This window comes from Humulus lupulus, chromosome 2 (genome assembly GCF_963169125.1).
Source record: "Humulus lupulus chromosome 2, drHumLupu1.1, whole genome shotgun sequence".
NCBI classification, from domain to species: domain Eukaryota; kingdom Viridiplantae; phylum Streptophyta; class Magnoliopsida; order Rosales; family Cannabaceae; genus Humulus; species Humulus lupulus.
In genome coordinates this window covers 86,439,698-86,448,181 of record NC_084794.1, presented here as the reverse complement: position 1 = coordinate 86,448,181, position 8,484 = coordinate 86,439,698, and positions in this window count along the sequence as shown.

Here is an 8,484-nt window from a genome sequence, read left to right as displayed (position 1 = left end):
TTCCAATTATGCAATTCCCTACAAAATCAGACCTGGAAGTCAACCAATACTAAAGTTTCTAACAGGATTCCACCCTCAAAAACATAATACTAGGCCTAGGCAACCAAACCCAATACCAAATAACCATAGAAACACAACCCAAATTCCTTAAAATCCCAACATCAAAATTTAAACCAAAACACCAAAAGGGAAGGAAGAACAAAAAGAATGATCTAGAAATCCTTACCTCGGCTATTGGATTCGAAATCCCCACCACTTGTTGATCTTTGCTAGCTCTTAATCACCCAAGGGAACTTAAATTCTTCAATGAAAATTCCCCAAGGACACACTTGCTTCACTTGTTGTCTTAGCTTCCAAAACTCCACACAAGAGATAACCCAAGTGAAGGAACAGAGATATGAACATGAGTGACCAAAAACCTTCAGCTAAGGTTACCCTTTTTCTCTAGATATAAGGTAATTTACTATTTCACCCATAGCCAAATCAATGCCCCTTAATGAAAACCAAGGGCATTCTATTCTTTTCGCATAATTCCCACTAATCTCAAATAATTCTATCAAACTAAATATTCATCAATTAATTTCCGTTACTCGATAATTTTTTATAATTTACCAAATTACCAAAATACCCTTAAGCTCACCCCGAGTCGGGTACTTTACCCCGTTGTGACTTTTTTGCTAACTTGCTCCCTAGGATCGCCTCATGCCGAGTAACTCAAATATATCCACATAATAATACGGTCTCAATTATAAATCACACATATTTGCAATTATGCCCTCAGCGGGTCAAATTACGAAAATGCCCTTCAAATAAGAAACGAGCCCACATACATATTTAATACACTTAAACATGCAAGCATAATCATATCATAATACAATTACATAATAACATTCTCATAACACATAAGCACCTAATTAACTCAAATATTGCCTCTCGCCCCCCTAATCAAGGCACTAGGCCATATTAAGGAAGTTGGGGCGTTAGAGTATTCTTTCTCCTCATCCCTCACTTTATATGTATCTTGTTGTAAATCCTTAATCAATCTCAATTGATCAAATAGCTTAAGATCAATATGATAGAACCAGAATAGAGAAATTTTAAAGAACACAGGAAAGAAGAAGAAGAAAATTTAATGAGAATAGCCACTTTCTTTATTGCTGATCAATCAATCAACATTACAATCTTGAAAACTTTCTATACCAGATCGTTACAAGATTACAGAGCTAATACAATGTAAATTGACTGAAAAATTAATTGAACCTGTACAAAGGATATGTCTATATATAGACAACTATACTTAACTAACATTACTTAGAAGAGTAAACAGTTAAGTCGCCAGTAAATGAAAAATACAGGTCAGCATAGCTAACTGAACCAAATCCTACAAATCTCCACCTTGGTTTAGTAGCTATGACATCCGAAGAATTCAACAATGTGGCTGCTATTTTTTGACAAAACAGTGGACTGGAGATCACTTAAGTTGAATCAAGTCCAAACAGTAAAAGAACTTGCTGCTTGGTAACACTTTAGTGATCATGTCAGATGGGTTATCCTCAGTAGCAACTTTCTGAACAGATACAGTACCTTCTGAGATGACTTCTCTAACAAAATGTAGCTTGATGTCCACATGTTTAGTTCTCTCATGATAGACTTGATTTTTGGAGAAGTGTATTGCACTCTGGTTATCACAATGAACTGTGATAATCTGATCTTGAAGCTTGAGCTCTCGAGCTATTCCTCTCAGCCAAAGTGCTTCCTTTATAGCATATGTTAGTGCAATATACTCTACCTCAGTAGTGGATAGAGCCACTACCTTTTGCAGGCTAGCTTTCCAGCTGATAGCTGTGCCAAATGCAGTAAATATATACCCTGTGAGTGACTTCCTGGTATCAAGGCAGCCAGCATAGTCAGAGTCCACAAAACCCTCAATGGCTGCTGAACTGTCACTGATATTATCAGCTCCACCATAAACTAGACCCTTCCCAAGTGAACCTTTTATATATCTTAGTATCCACTTCAAGGCCTGCCAATGCACCTTCCCTGGGTTTGACATGAACCGGCTCACCAAACTCACTGAGTAAGCAATATCAGGTCGAGTACACACCATGGCATACATCAAAGAGCCTACTGCATTTGCATAAGGAATTTCAGCCATAAATTCCTTGTCTTCTTCTGAACCAGGTGCTTGATCATTGCTCAGTTTGAACTGTTGGGATATAGGTAAGGTGACTGGTTTTGCTTCAGACATTCCAAACCTATCCAACACTTTCTTTAGGTAAGTCTCTTGAGATAGGAACAAGTACTTCTTGATTCTGTCCCTTTTGATCTCAATTCCTAAAATCTTACTGGCAGCACCTAAATCTTTCATTTCAAACTCCCTTTTAAGTTCAAATTTTACCTTTGTTAGCTCACTCTTATCATTGCTTGTTAGCAAGATATCATCAACATATAACAGTAAGAAAACAAAGGTATTAGATGTGATAAATTTGAAGTAAACACAATTGTCATACTTACTTCTGTTGAACTTAATTCTTGACATGAAATCATCAAATCTCTTATTCCATTGTCTGGGAGATTGCTTCAATCCATACAAGGATCTGTTTAGCTTACAGACATAATCTTCCTTGCCTTTTTCTTCAAAACCTTCAGGTTGTCTCATATAGATAACCTCTTCCAACTCTCCATACAAGAAGGCTATCTTTATGTCCATTTGTTCCAGCTCCAAATCAAACTTTGCAACCATAGCTAAGAGTATCCTTATTGATCTATGCTTTACAGCAGGTGAGAAAACATCATTGTAATCGATGCCTTCTCTCTGTGTGAAGCCTCTAGCAACTAGTCTTTCCTTAAACCTGCCTTGATCCACTCCTGGAATCCCTTCTTTTATCTTATAAATCCATTTACTGCTTACTAACTTGGCACCAATAGGTTTCTTGACTAGTTCCCATGTATGGTTGTCACGGAGTGATTTCATTTCATCATTCATAGCTTCACCCCATTTTAGCTTATCCTTACTGGCCATTGCATCCTTGTAACTTTTTGGCTCATCATCCAAAACTTCACTAGCAGCTACAAGTGAGAAAGCCATCAGATCAGCATAACCAAATTTTTCAGGTGGTTTTATCTGTCTCCTGGTCCTATCTCGAGCTAGCAGGTAGTCATCCGTCTCATCTTTGACAATAGGTTGAGTTTCCTCTAAACCCTCTTCCTTAGATGGCCTGCTATCGCCTTGTTTATTCTGAGTTGTATCATCAGGCTCCACCTCAAACATTGCATTTTCTGAAGCTATAACAGATTTTCCCTTGTTCGCATTTAATGTTGTGTTGTACGCCATTTCAGATTCATTGAACACCACATCTCTACTCACAATGCATTTCCTATATCCATCCTCCAAACACCACAGCTTATACCCTTTGACACCTTCTGGGTACCCTATGAACATGCACTTCAAGGCCCTTGGTTCCAACTTGTCTTGCCTTATGTGTGCATAGGCAACACAACCAAACACTCTAAGTCTGTCATAAGCAGGAGGATGACCAGACCAGACTTCTTCTGGTGTTTTCATTTTTAAAGCCGTGGAAGGGCACCTGTTTATCAGAAAACATGCTGTTGATACAGCCTCTGCCCAGAAACTCTTTGGGACACCAGCACTCAGGAGCATACATCTAACCCTCTCAAGTATGGTTCTGTTGAACCTTTCAGCTAGGCCATTTTGCTGGGGTGTTCTAGCAACTGTTTTATGCCTAGCAATGCCCATCTTTCTGCAATAATTATTGAAAAAATCAGAACAGAATTCAAGGCCATTATCTGTACGAAATCTCTTGATTTTCCTTTCTGTTTGGTTTTCAATCATTGTTTTCCAATTCTTGAATATCTCATAAACTTCATCCTTAGTTTTGAGAATGTGAATCCACAACTTTCTTGAAAAATCATCTACACAAGTCAGGAAGTATCTTGCACCAGAATGAGATAGGGTTCTAGCGGGTCCCCATAGATCAGCATGTATCAAATCCAAGGTGCCTTTAGTTCTTTGTTGACCAACTCCAAACTTAGCTCTACAGGCCTTACCGTAAACATAGTGTTCACAGAAGTTTAGCTTCTCCACTTTGTCACCACACAACAGACCCTGTTTACAGAGCTCCACCAGACCCCTTTCACTTACATGCCCCAACCTTCTATGCCACAGCTCAGTTCTTGACATATCTCTTCCAGAAACTGAAGCTACTGACCCAACTACTACTTCTCCTTCCAATGAGTATAAGCCATGCTTCCTTACACCCCTCATGACAATCCTTGAGTCCTTCATAACCTTCAATATGCCGTCTTCACCTCTGAACTGATAACCTTTCCTATCAAGTTCTCCAAGAGAAATTAGAATTCTCTTAAGGTCAGGAACAAATCTCACATCTTGGATAATCCTTTCAATCCCATCATGCAATTTGAACCTTATTGATCCAATTCCTTGAATCTTACATGGCTTATTGTTTCCAAGTAAAACTGACCCTCCCTGTAGATCAGTGAACTTCTCAAACTAGGACATATTCGGTGTCATATGGAAAGAACACCCAGAATCCATTATCCATTCTCCATCAGATTTTCCAAAGGCCACCATTAGAACCTCAATAGATTCATACCCATCTTGAACTATAGCAGCTTTTCCTCCTTCCTTTGATCTGTGAGAATTGAAACCATTCTGCCTTTCAGGGCAAAATCGTCGAGTGTGTCCCTCCTTCCTGCAGTGGTAACATCTTATATTAGGCACATTACCACTATTCCCAGATTGTGGCTTTGATTTCTTCCTCTCTTGATTGTTGTCTTTCTTGGTTTGTTTCCCTCGGGCTATTAAACCTTCACCACTCACAGAAGTCTTTTGCTCATTTCTTTCATTCAATTCCTTTGAGTTCAGGGCTGATTGAACTTCTACAAGGGACAAGGACTCTCTTCCATACAAGAGAGTTTCTTTGAAATGAGAGAAAGACTTTGGTAAGGCACACAATAGCAATAGGGCCTGATCTTCATCGTCAATAGTCACATCTATATTCTCTAGATCAAGAATCAGTTTATTGAAGGCATCCAATTGGGATTCAACAGTTCTATCTTCTTGCATCTTAAATGAATATAAGGCTTGTTTAAGATAAAGACGATTAACCAGAGATTTGGTCATGTACAAACCTTCAAGTTTTGTCCAAATTCCAGCTGCTGTCTTCTCCTTAGAGACTTGTCGTAGAACCTTGTCTCCAAGACTCAAGATGATAGCACAGTGAGCCTTATCCATCAAGATTTTGTTATCCTTTTTCTCCAGCTTCGCATCAAGAGCAGTTTCACCTTGCAAAGCTTCTTCGAGACCCTGATGAACAAGTAACGCTCACATCTTCAATCGCCATAAGCCAAAATCATTTTGTCCTGTGAATTTTTCAACCTCAAACTTTGCAGATGCCATGGTTGAATCGATCCACGCTCACCGCACCAATTTGTTGTAAATCCTTAATCAATCTCAATTGATCAAATAGCTTAAGATCAATATGATAGAACCAGAACAGAGAAATTTTAAAGAACAGAGGAAAGAAGAAGAAGAAAATTTAATGAGAATAGCCACTTTCTTTATTGCTGATCAATCAATCCACATTACAATCTTGAAAACTTTCTATACCAGATCGTTACAAGATTACAGAGCTAATACAATGTAAATTGACTGAAAAATTAATTGAACCTGTACAAAGGATATGTCTATATATAGACAACTATACTTAACTAACATTACTTAGAAGAGTAAATAGTTAAGTCACCAGTAAATGAAAAATACAGGTCAGCATAGCTAACTGAACCAAATCCTACATATCTGTATGTATAAGTAAATAGATTGTCACTTCTTTCTTCTCTTATATTTTTCCATCTATAATGATAATATACTTTGCTCTTTTAAAAATTTTGTGTGCATTCGTTACCTTTAACTGTTTTTTTATTGCTTGATTATTATTTATTTTTTTGAAATCTTTCATTTCAGTTAATTATATTTTAAATAATACTATGTGTACATATGTTGTATTAGAAAATAGTTATAAAAATATATTCTTAATAATTATCTTAACAAAAAAATATATTTTTTCATATAATACTAAAATATCATTAATGAATTGAATTTTAAAAATTATAAAGAAATAAAAAAAATATGTCTCAAATAATAGAAATACATTTCTTGAAAAGCTTTCTCAGTGTTTAAGTTATAACTTTTGATCTAAAGGTCTGATTTCAATAAATTATATATTGTTAGATATATAGTTGAAATTTTGTAATTTTGTGTGAAAAATTATTAATTAGATTCATATTATCTAGGGGTCAAAAAATGGTTGTAAGTTGCAGATTTTGTTAATTACGAAATTTCACATTTATTTTAAAATTTAAGTTATTTAATTTAATTTCATATTAAAATTATATTCATTTGAGTTGTTTTTGGAATTTAAAATAAAAAAATAATGATGATAAAATTATTTCATTTGAAGACCATGTTTGATTATTGGTTATAGAATATGTAAATGAGTTCATGTGGAAAGGCTCGTATGGAACATGAACTTTAATTTTCGTTTCCTGAAAAATTGACTTAGTGCTTTAGTCGTAACTTTCGATCTAGGGGACCAATTTTAGTGTTTTAAATATCTTCTTTTATTATAAATGACATTATTTATTTGTTTAAAATTTATATGGTGATTAAAAATATAATAAAAATAAAATAATAAATTTTCCAAAAAAACTAAACAAACAAGTATTACACGTTGCTTTCACTTAATAATATTAAAAGTATTTATCTAATGGATTTTTGGTTTATTAGTTTTCTTTTTTTGCCAGCTTTAATGAAATCTTACAAATATACTTTTAAAATCAATTAAAAAATATGGTATACTAGATATTTAATAATTATATTAGTATAAATTCAAATATTATAAAATTTTATTATTATAATAATATTTAATACATAATCCTATTTTTTTTCTTCAGTTTGTGTTGGCGCAGTTTTTCGTCAACTAAAAAGAAAGATAATTAAAAGATTATAAAAGAAAAACACACGATTTTTTACGTGGTTCAGTAGTTAAAATCTACCTACTTATAAACATCAGGGAAATTGTTCAATGGGTAAGACAAAGTCATTGATTAATGAATTGCTTTCAACACTAAACAATTGTGAGTCCTATCAAGATAGTTAGTGTTCGTTGTTACTAAGTGAAGGTTAAACCTAGGGCTTTTAATGAAGTTCAGTAAGTGCAACAAGAGTCTCTAATGGTAGTAAAGATGTTGTAAGAACTTCACCTATGTGAACTTACAAGTGGTGTCACCTCCACGGGAGTTGGAGTTTCCCCCCGGAAAGTTCATGAATAGAAGAGCACATGACCATGTTATTGCTAAGCGGGAAAAGTAGGAAACTAAATGATCAATTATAGGTGCGTGAGTGAAGTATCACCGATATTATAATGGGAATACTTGGTTCAAGCTTTTAAGCAACCGATGATATTGATAAGGTTTATGGTACTTTCACTAAGATAAAGTTCAAGTCGAAAGGCAGTTTATTTTAGGCACCAACGTTGTTTATGAGCTAGAGGTAAATGTTTGTGTTTAACCAAGTGGGGGGGGGGGGGGGGTGTTAGGATTGGTTAAAATACAAATCCTCAGTGGTATTACACAAGCTAGGTGTAAAATCCTAACAATTTCACATAATGTAGGTGAAATTTGACTTTTTGTTGAAGGCATTGAAAAATTGTAATTTCGAGTCCAAAGAGATACATTGAGGTATCTAAGGATGCCCAAAAAGTTTCAGAGCATTTGGAGGTGCTCAAGGTATTTTTTTAGAAGTGTGACCTGCCTATCTAGTGTTGTGTCGCTTCATTGTAAGCGACGCATCACCTAGAACTTGAAACCTAGGTGAAACACAACAGGTGTCGCGTCGACTATAGACAGGCAACACATCGCCTATCTAGTTCGTACAATTTCATTTTTAAGCTCCAAATAATGTGTCTAAAATCTCTAATTCTATTGGTTAGACTCAATGACGGGGCCTACATTATAGAAAAGACATTTTAGAGTTTTGAAGCCCTAATCTAAATTCTAAACTCTCTCTCTTGGTCTCACACATCAAGTTTTCTCCAAGAAATTTATCAAGAAAGTGCTTGTCTTGTGAATTCAATGGCTTATTCAATTAAATTTACTTTCCTCTTAGAAATAACCTCAATCATCAATGACGGACTAGGAAATAGAGAATTTGGACAGTGATACTCCTTGTGTATGAGCCTTATGGTATTTCTCCCTCGATGTTGAAATTTTCTAAGTGGTGTTCTTCTTCTTGACATAGATTGGATTTCGTTGTTCGGTTCACACTTATTTTTTCCTTGAATTTTTGGGTTATCTACATTATAAGTTTCATTCTGAATCTATCTAAATAAGTAGTGTAAGTCCACTCTCCCCCAACAGTTGTAAATGTAGAAAATAAGGTGAATT